Below are 11,062 nucleotides of genomic sequence, written 5' to 3' on the forward strand. Positions count from 1 at the left end.
TGAATGGGAGCTCGAAGAGGTTCCTTTCAAAGACAAAAGACACCTAAATTATTTTGACGATAAACCCAAGTGTATAGGCACGTATTAGATCGATGGAAAGAACTCATAACTATGGAAACGTGTCTTGTCAATAAGAGGAAGAAAGACTCCGGGCTACAAAGCTCTCCGGGCTACAAAAGCTCTCCGGGCTACAAAGCTCACCGTGTCGTAAGAAAAAGGACTCCGGGCTACAAAGCTCTCCGGGCTACGAAAGCTCTCCGGGCTATAAAGCTCACCGTGTCATAGGAAGTAGGACTCCGGGCTACAAAGCTCTCCGGGCTACAAAGCTCACCGTGTCATAGGAAGAAAGACTCCGGGCTACAAAGCTCTCCGGGCTACAAAAGCTCTCCGGGCTACAAAAGCTCTCCGGGCTATAAAGCTCACCGTGTCATAGGAAGAAGGAGAGGAATGAGGTCTCACCATGTAACAATGGGTTTTGACCGGGTTGAAAACGCATGATTTGAGGAAAACCAATGAACCTTTGTAGATAATATGGTTTAAGGTTGACCATGAACCTTTTGAAAAATTGTAGTTTAGAAATAAACTCATGAACATTTTAAAAGCGGGGTTTAAGGATGACCCACGAACCGTGTGGTTTAGACTGTAAAAAAATGTCTCACAATGTAAAAACGGGTTTCGACTAGATGTGATGGTCTCGCCGTGTAAAAACTGGTTTTGACTTGATGTGATGGTCTCACCGTATAAAAACGGGTTTTGATTTGATATGATAGTTTTTGACCGGATATGATAGTCTTATCATGTACAAACGGGTTTCAACCGAAATGAAGGTCTCACCGTTTACAAACGGGTTTTGGCCAAAAGGAAGATCTCACCACGTACAAACGGGTTTCGGCCGAGAGGAAGGTCTCATCGTGTACAAATGGGTTTCAACTGGAGGAAGGTCTCACTGTGTACAAACGGGTCTCGACCGGATGAAGGTCTCGCCGTGTAGAAACTGGTTTTGACTTGATGTGATGGTTTCACCGTGTAAAAACGGGTTTCGACTGGATGATAGTCTCACCGTGTAAAAACGGGTTTCAACTGGGAGGAAGGTCTCACCGTGTACAAACGGGTTTCAACCGGATGATAGTCTCACCGTGTAAAAACGGGTTTCGACTGAAAGGAAGGTCTCACCGTGTACAAACGGGTTTCGACTAAGAGGAAGGTCTCACCGTGTACAAACGGGTTTCGACCGGATGATAGTCTCACCATGTAAAAACGGGTTTCGACCGTGTGGTTTAGGAAAAGCCACCAACCCCGTGGTTTAAGGATAAACCCACCAACCTTGTGGTTTAAGGATAGACTCACGAACCGTGTGGTTTAGGAAAAGCCACCAACCCCGTGGTTTAAGGATAGACCCACCAACCGTGTGGTTTAAGGATAGACCCACAAACCTTGTGGTTTAAGGATAAGCCACCAACCCCGTGGTTTAAGGATAGACCCACCAACCGTGTGGTTTAAGGATAGACCCACAAACCTTGTGGTTTAAGGATAGACCCACCAACCGTGTGGTTTAGGAAAGCCACCAACCGTGTGGTTTAAGGATAGACCCACGAACCGTGTGGTTTAAGGATAGACCCACGAACCGTGTGGTTTAAGGATAGACCCACGAACCGTGCGGTTTAGGAAAGCCACCAACCCCGTGGTTTAAGGATAAACCCACCAACCATGTGGTTTAAGGATAGACCCACGAACCGTGTGGTTTAAGGATAGACCCACGAACCGTGTGGTTTAGGAAAGCCACCAACCCCGTGGTTTAAGGATAAACCCACCAACTATTGTGGTTTTAGGATAGACCCACAAACCTTGTGGTTTAAGGATAGACCCACCAACCGTGTGGTTTAGGAAAGCCACCAACCCCGTGGTTTAAGGATAAACCCACCAACCGTGTGGTTTAAGGATAGACCCACCAACCATGTGGTTTAAGGATAGACCCACCAACCATGTGGTTTAAGGATAGACCCACGAACCGTGTGGTTTAAGGATAGACCCACCAACCGTGTAAATGACATGGTTTAAGGCTGACCATGAACCTTTGGAGATGACATGGTTTCAGGCTAACCATGAACTTTTGGTGATGGCATGGTTTAAGGCTGACCATGAACCTTTTGAGATGGCATGGTTTAAGGTTGACCATGAACCTTTGATTTTTAGGGAAGCACCCGCTAATCCCCTGAAAACTGCATGGCTTCACTAAGGAATCCTGTGACACTCAACTTGGGCAAATGTCATTAGGGACGTCGTATTAGAAATATTGCAGCATTAATTGAACAAGCTAATCAAGCTAAGTCTGACTGCTTTGGAAAAACATTTTATTTAAATCAGCATCATGTGGCGCAAAATTGTCATCTTGCTCATGGATGCATCGTTAATCATCAAATTCTCTATGAGTCAAGTTCTTACCAGAATGATTTCTATTCGTGAAAAAGACTCATTAAGCATGCCAAACTGGAGCTTCTTAGTCGAAAGGGCTTCTCACATACTCGGATAAAATGGCTACTTGATCCCATCCATTCACGTGAGAAGTAACGATTGCTGAAACTATCTCACATAGCCTATGTCGAAGGCTTTCGGAAACATTCGCAATGAGCACAATCTGATCGATCAAAAAGGTCTTTTGAAAGGACCGCAATATAGGCTTGGTTAGGGCTTACACAAAGGAATGATTACTTTGAGGCCAATAAAGGAACAATTGTCGCTATCTTCATTGGGTTTATGAGTCGAGAACTTGGAAGATAAGACAAGATAGAATTATTTCCACTCCTTCAAAGAGCTTCTTTGTGGTATTCTCATTTTCACTCAAATCATCCCAATCGAAGAGGCTTCGGAAAAGGGTTATAATGTTGGCTCGGGAAAGGCTTGAAAGGCTTAAAATTTTCAAGAGGGTCTTTAAGAGTCAGTGATCATCATGGCATCGTGACCGGGTCACTTGACCTTTCGAAATCATTTGGCTCTTGAAACACAGCACATCTCGAGAGTTCATTCACTGATCATTTCTGCATGAGAGCTTTGCTCTTTTCTCTAATTTCCTTTGTCATTTGCGATGATTTTTTTTCGCAGGCACTTGGATTTTGATAATTTTTCTTTCACATAAGATGCGGCCTTTTGGCTCTTTTTATTGACGGGCATTGGCCTTGCTTTTACCAGCACATCTTGCTTTTTTATGCCCCCTAGTTTGTCGAGCTTTTTGCTCTTTGAACTTTGGTAGCTTATGACTTTCGAGATGCTTTTCACATTTTTCCGTGATTGTCAATTGTATTTGGTCAATTCTTATGCCTTGCCCCAGTGAAGGAAGATGACCACCGCTCGAGGTTTGGAAATGAATAATCGTGGCCCAAATTGGTTAAAGCAATGGGTATTAGTGTTTGGGTAGAGAAGGAAATGCTCTTCTTCACCTTGGGATGAGTCAAGCTCCGATGATAATTCCTCTGAAGCTACCACAAGAAGATTGATATAAGTGAAAGTAATAGAATCTTTCTCAACCTTTCATTTTACGACACGACCGTAACCTCCTATATTGCCCCAATGTAGGGTCGTTCTCGATAGGGGTACTTTGAAGGATCATCTTTTTTTTCTTTTTTTTAGCCCAAATGGGTAACAAGGGATCAGTGCAATGCTTGGGATTGATGAAGGCAACGCCTTTATCATTTCGATCTTTGCGCTCAATGCGAATGAATCATTTGTCCTAAGAGAAGGTCTCTTTTCACTCAACTCTCAAAAGTGTTTGAATAATGCTCAACTCTCAAAAGTGTTTAAAGGACGTGTTTGGAAATGAGCTTGCCTTTCTTCATTCTAAGCACTTCTTGTTTGGCATGGTTAACATTTCCATTTCACTCTGCCGATATCATTTGAGTATATCAATCTCCATAGGGAATTTTGATTCAAAATGAATAATCCACAAGACAAGAAAACAATTTTGAGATAGAAAGGATGTTCAAAAGGTTTGTAATTTTTTTCTCAATTATCATTCTTTTTTTTTTTCTCTAGGAAAGCCCAAAAGTTCTCTTTTGTAATGGAAATTCTCTTTTTTTCTCCTTTTTTTTTACTTTAAAAAAAAAAAAAAAAAAAAAAAAAAGCGAGAATAAGGGTACTTACCTGCAGCATGGCGACCCGATGATCCTATAAAGAATGTAAAAGAATATGTTAGTGCAAAGCTCCTTATGGATTGAAATGTTGGAAACGATACATTATTACCCTTCACTCGCTTTCATCCTTTTGGCGCTAACATCTCTTGGATTCACCTTCATGGATATTTGGTAACTCAACAATACCCTTCCCTTGCATTTGCCCTTAAGTGTTTGATGTTTTCCTGATTCCTTGGTGGAAGGCGTTGTTTCTATGGTTAAGGTGCAACTTTTTTATATATCACCCTGTAAGAAGGGAGATGAAATGAGTTATCTCTATTTTTAGTTAGGTTCAACAAAGGAACAATACATCCTTCTTGATGGATTTGACAATGTTGTTCCAGTACACTTTGTTTGTGGGGAGATGAGAGATTTTTTTTTTTTAAAAAATCAGACGTTGCTCTGCCACTCTTCATTTGACAATCCTTTGTTATGTTCGAACCCGTCCTGTATCAAAGAAAAAGGACATGTCATTTTTTTATGCTGAAGAGAAATCAAGTTTAGGAACGAGATACATCCTTTTTAGAGTCAAGCGATCAACATCCCAATGTATCTCTCATGGAGGAATAGACAATATTGCCCACTTTCTTTCATTTGAATCTTTTTGTTTAAGATGAACAAGACTTAAAAGTGCTCCATTGCGTTTGTTGGGAACGTTACAAAACTTGGCACTCTTGATATCTCCTTGACAATGAAAATAAAATTATGTCGAAACGGTATTAGAAATGAATAACTGGAATCGATACAGTTTACTCTTCCTTTGAATTCGCCTTTTTGGATACTTGGCAACTCCCTTCATTTGTCTCATCATGCAAAGTGAACGAAGTCAACGGGTTATTTTGGCACGTAAGGCATTTGCGAATAACAAAACTTCTCAGAATAGAATTTGACTTCGTTCCGCTTTTACGGAAAATTGGCGCCAACGAAACCTCGACGCATGCTTGCTCCTCGAGTTCAATGAGCCCAAGAAAATGACTATATGAAGAGAGGGCATTAAACAAATTTTTCTTGAGATTCACTTTGGAAGGTAAATGTATAGGTTCACTTAAAACACTTCTAAATTTGCTCTCTTTTTTGTATTTTTTTTAAAATGATGATTTTCGAATTCCATCATTAAAAATGTGAGTCGCACAATTTACAAGAGCATAAATTGGATTTGCAAATCAAAACCTAAAACGGAAAACATGTTTCTTAACAAGAATAAAGACTGATAAAATACAAGAGACTCTTTTACAGATGAAAGTAAAAAACAACTCTTGTCCTAGCTCTAGAATTCATGTCCTTGAATGGTCACCATGAGAATGTCAAAGAGCATCGCGCATAACCTGCAAAAAGATGACAATGTCAATATGTGAATAAAAGAAAATGATATTTTAATGATGTCGCTTCTTATAATAAAATCGAGGCGACGATACATGCCCCACAATCCTTATTACGGGATTTTAGTATTTCGCCAAGATTTTATCATAAGAGAAAACATCATTAAAATTATCAATCCACGGCCATCAATCGAATGTCCACTTTTATTCCAAAAGTTTCGTATGCAAAAGTTTTATTGATTTTTGAAAAATTGATTTGTGATTTTACTCATAGAAAATTAGAGTGATTTTTATTTTGAGGAATTTGTACACAAAATGATTTGCATTATAGTCCCAAAATGCGAGAATGAGAAAATTTGATAAAAAATGCAATTTCAATTTTTGTGTCCCAATATAATCACAACTTGAAAGTTTTTTTTTTCTCTTTCTTTTTTTTCGAAATGATTTTGAGCCCATAACTAGAAATTTAAATAGAACCATGTGTTCAACAGGGCCAAATCAAAATGTTTAGAACTTGCATTCAGATGCTCACTTGTCAAAAGTGATTGTCAATTTTTCAATCATAAGCTTGCATCACCGAGGGCATTCGATTGATTTCCGCAAATTTCAAGATGAAAAAGCAATACAAAATGAGCAAATAAAAAAAGGGAAATGATACTTACAATGGGTGCCGACCTTTGTCTCATGTTTTTTTTTCAAAATTACATAGACATGCACATGGAATGTGGTTCGATTTCTACTCTATACGGCCCAAAATGGAGCCATGGGATCACCGGACTGAACCAACAAGGTCGTGGCTGGGTCGGGTTACCCATGACTCAAGCCGTCAAAGAACCGACCCATGTCGCACGGTTGCAGACCGGGGTGGGTACCTTTGACGTGAAGAAAGAGATTTCGGGGTTAAGGTGGGCGACTCGTACTACGCGATTGTAGTCGGAGTGGTATCCACCTCAACACCATCCTAAGTGATCCTATGCGGCCCAGGTCCGGCGGCAGATTGTGTGTGCCATGGTGTAGTGCAATGCAGAGAATACATGCACAACAATTTATAGGCAAACAACACTCCGTACATAAAAATAAACCATACATTCCTACATTTCCCGCAAGACAAAGGTGAGCAAACACTTCCCCTTATACCTCCCATTCTGTAAGAACATTTAACACCTACAATGTTAGGGGCGTACCTTGAATCCTCGCTGCCAAACAAAAATACTTTTGAACAAGATTAATTTTGGCTTAAGTCCTCTAAGGTTTAAAACCAAGTCCCCAGCGGAGTCGCCAAGCTGTCGCGACCTACCCTCGGGGGGGAGGGAGCAGGTTTAGGGGTATTGCCTAAGGACAGGCCTAAGGCCCATGATTAGGCGCGAGCTCTCCCAAGCCCATACCCCGCGTGACGTTGGGATATTCTTAATAAATTTTGCACAAAAGGAGTCGCCACTAGCCTATTGGGGTCGGCTAGAAATCAAGTGAGGCATGGGAGCGTGCCTCACTTCCTACGCAACCGAGAGAATTTAGGTTCGGAGACTTGATTACACTAATTAACCAATTAGTGCCCTTTCGGTACCTAATCTTGTTCATTTTAACAAAATGATTTTTGGTAGGCAATTTGGATTGATTTCATATTTATCCACTAACATGTGAGATGATCATGCAGGTGCGCAATCATTAAAGTAAATCATAACTACCAAGATCTTAATTGCAGTAAAATTAACATACCACTAAGGAATTGCGAACATACTTAAACAGGTGAATTAAACATGCAATATAATCAATATACAAGCAATTTAAGGCCTAAATACACTATAAATGCAATACATGGCCATTCCTAAACAAAACCTACATTTTTTGGATTTTTCGAATTTTTTTAATTTTTTTTTAATTTTTTTAATTTTTTTTATTTTTTAATTTTTAATTTTTAATTTTTTTAAAAAAATTAAATTAATTTTAATTTTTAAAAAGGACGGACCAGGTCGGGTCCGGTTTGACCCGACCCGGTTAGTTCGGATCGGGTCCTGCGAGACCGGACCCGGTTCGGTCCAAATGGAGGGGGCCGGCCGAACCGCCCGTCCGAAGGACAAGGTCCGACCAGCCTTCGGGCCTTTCTTTGATTCGGATTGGGCCCAACCAGCGGGCCCAATCTGGTCCAATCTCTTTAATTTTTTAAAAAAGAAGTCCACAATAAGCCCACAAGTCCATAAATCTCTAAGCCCATAAGTAAAACAAACCAAACCCGGCCCGAATAAAAACAAAAACCCTACCCGTTTCTGCCTCTTCTCTAGGGTTTCTTGGCGGCGGCGGCGACGACGATGACGGGCTCGACGACGGCGGCGACACGGCGAGTGGCTCCGACGACGCGGCGGGTGGCGGCGACAACGGGCCGGTGATGCGACGGGGTTGGACTGGTGCTGCGGTGGCGACGAGCGGCTGCGGAAGTGGGTAGCGGCGGCGTCGCGGCTCGGACGGCGTCGTAGGGGCGGCGGCAGCGCGGCGACCGGTTCAGATCTGCTAGCGTTGGGGGGGCGCTAGCGCGGCGTCAAGTGGGCGAGGCGGGACGCCGGAGGTGAGCTACCGCAGAGTCGCGAGAGGTGCTTTGCAGCGGCGTAGCGGAGCGGCGAGCACCGGACGGAGGTGGTGCGAGGTCGACGGGCGGCGCTCGGGCGGAGAGGGCGTCGGGCGCCCGTGGAGGTGGCGCGAGCGTCGGGTCGTCGCAGCTGCAGCAGGGGGTCACGGACGCGCGGGCTGCGGCGAGTCGGGCGCGGCGGTGGTGGCGCCGTGCTCGCGGACGTGGCTCCGCCGCGTGGCGGCCGACGCAGCAAAGGCTTCCGCGGCGCGGGCGGAGCCGCTGAGGCTCCTTCCTTCCTGCTCCCTCTCTCTCTGTTTTTTCTTTTCCTTTCTGGTTTGTCTCCCTCGAGCTCCTTTCTCTCTTTGTGTTTTTTTGTTCTTCCTTCCAACTCTCCTTCTCTCCCCCGTTCTCTGTGCTCTCTTTCTGCCTTCGGTTCCTCTCTCCCCTCTCTCTGTCTGGTCTCTGCCGAGCACTCTCTGTCCTCCTCTGTGTTGCCGCTGCCTCCTTTTGCAGGTTTCGCGTGCGAAACAAGGTGGAGGAGGACAGAGGCTAACGTGGGCCGGGCCAAGAGGGAAAACGGGTTCAGCCCCTTCCATGTTTTTTTTTTTTTTTTTTTGTTGTTTTTGCCTTTTCTTTTTGTTTTCTTTTTTTTTCTTTTTAGTGGCTAATTCATAATCTGTAGACAATTAAATACTAAACAAAAAATGGGAAAATTTAGGTGTCAACATATAGGAGGAATGGGCTTTAGAGACCTAACTGCTTTCAATTTGGCAATGCTTGAAAAACAAGCTTGGAGATTATTACAATAGCCTTCTTCCCTTTGGAGTCAACTGTTTAAGGCACTGTATTCCCTTCCAAGGACTTTCTTATAGCGAACAAAGGAGCCCGCCCTTCCTAGGGTTGACAAAGCCTATTATTAGGAAGGGAGGCGATCTTACCTAACCTCCAATGGTCGGTTGGTGACGGCACTCAAATTAAGATACGTGAGGACCGATGGCTACCTAGAGGGAGAATAGGCGGCCCAGCAGCAAGAGATGAACCTATGTTTGTAGCTGATCTATTGGAGCATAACTCAAATAACTGGAATGTCCCTATGCTAAATCAATTCTATGATGCACCCACAGTTCATGAGGTGCTGAGGATCCCAGTTAGCACTAATTTTGCCTCCGACCGTCTAGTTTGGACAGCAACCACTCAAGGAGAGTTCATAGTTAAAAGTAGTTATATCTCTATCAAGAAAGCAGTACTAGGCACAACTACTCATCAAGCCTCCTCTTCCTATCAAACTCCCTCAATCATTTGGAAAAAAAATTTGGTAGATTAAACTCGCACCAAAAGTAAAAAAATTTCTCTGGTCTATTTGTCACAATGCACTACCTACCAAACACAACCTATTCCGGTGACGGATTAGTACTGATCCTATTTGCACATTATGTCATGGACAACTACTCAAGATGATTGAGCATCTCCTCCTTCTTTGCCCATGGACTCACAGCATCTAGGCTCACCCTAGTCTACGCATTCAAATCGGACCCATAGCAATACATCGAGTAGAGGAATGGCTAGCAGATCGAATCATTTAAAAGAAAAACTCACTTGATCTGGAAACTATTGTTGCGATTTTTTGGCAAATCTAGAAAGCTCGAAACAAGTACATTTTTTGCCGAGAACGACTAGATCCATTCCTTGTTGTTGAAGTTGCTCTTGCTCATGCCAAAACAACTCAGAACCTCCTCCATCTCTCCAATGGACCATGCTATAACTGCTCCGATCGTAGCAATTTTTGGCAAGCCCCTGATCCGGGCATATTGAAGATCAATATTGATGGGGCTTATATTATGGACAATATAGAAGGATTTGTGGCTTTTATATGCCGGGACTACTCTAGGAAAATGCGTGAAGGTTTTACTAAGATTGTACCCGCTTCTTCAACCTTACAAACCGAGAGACAAGCTCTAATCAACACCCTACACCACTTATTGCAGCAGGGCAACAATGAAGCGCATCTTCAGATTGATTCTCGATTGCCTTATCTTGGTTGATTCCATCAACAAAAAGCTAGACCCTCCATGGGGGGAAAAGTGCCAAAAAAGTCCTAAACCTTTTGCCTTTGTGCCAATTTAGTCTTAAACATTTTTTCGATGCCAATTCAGTCCTAAACCTTTTTAAGTTGTGCCAATTCAGTCATTTCCGGCAATTTTGATCGGATTTTGCTGACTGGACACCGGCCGGCTGACGTGGTCTGATCGGCGCTGACGTGGACAACTTTTAATAATATTTTAATATTTTAATATTTTAATATTTTTTATTTTTTAAAATATTATTATTATTATTATTATTTTATTATTATTTTATTATTATTTTTTATTTTATTAAAATTATTATTATTATTATTATTATTGTCTTTTTCCTCCAAATGGTCGCGGGTCCGGCGATCGGCCGAGGCGATCGCGGCGAGGGCGAGGCCGACCTCGCCGGATCTCGCGAGGCGAGCCTCGCCCATCGCCCATGGCCGGATCGGTGATGGGCAAGGCTCGCCTCGCCGGATCCGGCGAGGTCGAGCCTCGCCGGCCCTCGTCGGCCATGGGCGAGGCTTGCCTCGCCAGATCGGCCATGGGCGAGGCTCGCCCTCGCCGGCCTCGCCGGATCCGGGCGAGGCGGCCTCGCCCATGGCCGCCTCGCCGATCCGGCCATGGGCGATGGGCGAGGCTCGCCTCGCCGGCCCTCGCCCGACCTCGCCTGATCAGGCCATGGGCGAGGCTCGCCCTCACCGGCCTCGCCCATGGCCGGCGAGGGCGAACCTCGCCCATGGCCGCCTCGCCCAGTTAGCTTCACCCATGGCCCGATCTCGGCGAGGGGGCCATGGGCGAGGCTCGCCCTCGCCGGCCCGCGCCCTTGTCGGCGGTCGCTTACGGCCGGTCGCCGGCGGCGACCGACTGGAGGAAAAATAAATTAATTAAAAAAATAAAAAAAAAAAATTAAAAGTATTTAAAAATAAAAAAAAAAAAAAATATTAT

The sequence above is a fragment of the Eucalyptus grandis genome, chromosome 6 (assembly GCF_016545825.1).
Source record: "Eucalyptus grandis isolate ANBG69807.140 chromosome 6, ASM1654582v1, whole genome shotgun sequence".
Lineage (NCBI taxonomy): Eukaryota > Viridiplantae > Streptophyta > Magnoliopsida > Myrtales > Myrtaceae > Eucalyptus > Eucalyptus grandis.